The sequence below is a fragment of the Erinaceus europaeus genome, chromosome 9 (assembly GCF_950295315.1).
Source record: "Erinaceus europaeus chromosome 9, mEriEur2.1, whole genome shotgun sequence".
Taxonomy (NCBI): Eukaryota; Metazoa; Chordata; class Mammalia; order Eulipotyphla; family Erinaceidae; genus Erinaceus; species Erinaceus europaeus.
Window position 1 is genome coordinate 61,896,216 of NC_080170.1, and position 1,642 is coordinate 61,897,857.

At 45.4% G+C, this 1,642-nt stretch overlaps 1 pseudogene; it reads left to right on the plus strand.

Moving 5' to 3' along the window:
• The first annotated feature begins 419 nt into the window (after window positions 1-419).
• On the plus strand, window positions 420-1,623 carry LOC103118424 (synaptotagmin-1-like; annotated as a pseudogene).
• The last annotated feature ends 19 nt before the right edge of the window (window positions 1,624-1,642 follow it).

Genomic DNA, 1,642 nt, shown 5'->3' on the forward strand with positions numbered 1-1,642 from the left:
GGTGTGTGATATAAATATAGCAGTCATTAGATAAATGGTAAGTGTGATTGTTGCTGCCAACACTAATAGCTATTAGGAGGAACACAGATCTAAAGTGGTTTCTGCTTTAAAGATTTGACTCCAGCTGACAAAGAAATATTTCTGTGTATAGATTAGAGTCTCTAATTTGGGATTAACAAGTATCAAAATATACTGAAATACTGGGATGTTCCATAAGTGCACATAAGAAGAAGTGGAAAACACCCAGGGTCAGAGAGGAGTGCAGCAAAGCTAATGAAGGTGGCTGACAGGCACAGAACACAAGTTCTCTTTCAGGCTTCCTGATCAGCTTTTCACGTGTACCATCCCACTGAATAATTAGAATGACCCTGTACATACTGGGTGTTGCTATATCTGTCACCCCAGTGGCCACTGTGCTCCCATACAATGCCACAGAGCCCGCCAGTCCTGGAGGCAAAGGGAAGGAAGATACCTTCTCCACACTGAAGAAGTTTATGAATGATCTGCATAAGATTTCATTGCCACAGTGGGCCTTAATTGCCATAGCCATTGTCGCAGTCCTCTTAGTCCTGACCTGCTGCTTTTGCATCTGTAAGAAGTGCTTGTTCAAAAAGAAAAACAAAAGAAGGGAAAGGAAAAGGGAGGGAAGAATGCCATTAACATGAAAGACGTGAAAGACCTAGGCAAGACCATGAAAGATCAGGCCCTTAAGGATGACGATGCTGAAACTGGACTGACTGATGGAGAAGAAAAGGAAGAACCCAAAGAGGAGGAGAAATTGGGGAAACTTCAATACTCACTGGACTACGATTTCCAAAATAACCAGCTGCTGGTGGGGATCATTCAGGCTGCTGAGCTGCCTGCCCTGGACATGGGAGGCACGTCGGATCCTTATGTCAAAGTGTTTCTGCTACCAGACAAGAAGAAGAAGTTTGAGACAAAAGTCCATCGCAAGACCTTTAACCCTGTCTTCAATGAGAAGTTTACCTTCAAGTTTCCCTACTCAGAACTGGGCGGCAAGACCCTGGTGATGGCAGTGTAGGATTTTGACGCCTTCTCCAAACATGACATCATCGGGGAATTTAAAGTCCCCATGAACACGGTAGACTGCGGCCATGTAACAGAGGAGTGGCATGATGTGCAGAGTGCCGAGAAGGAAGAGCAAGAGAAACTGGGTGATATCTGCTTTTCCCTTGCTACGTACCTACTGCCAGCAAGCTGACTATCGTCATTCTGAAGGCGAAGAACCTGGAGAAGATGAATGTGGGGGGCCTATCTTATCCTTATGTGAAAATTCATCTGATGCAAAATGGCAAGAGACTGAAGAAGAAAAAGACAACAATTAAAAAGAACACACTTAACCCCTACTACAACGAGTCATTTAGCTTTGAAGTCCCTTTTGAGCAAATCCAGAAAGTGCAAGTGGTGGTAACTGTTTTCGACTATGACAAGATTGGCGAGAATGATGCCATCGGTAAGGTCTTTGTGGGCTACAGTAGCACCGGGGTGGAGCTGTGACATTGGTCAGACATGCTTGGCCAACCCCAGGTGACCCATTGCCCAGTGGTACACCCTGCAGGTGGAGGAGGAAGTGGATGCCATGCTGGCTGTCAAGAAGTAAAGGGAGGAAGAAGCCTTTCTG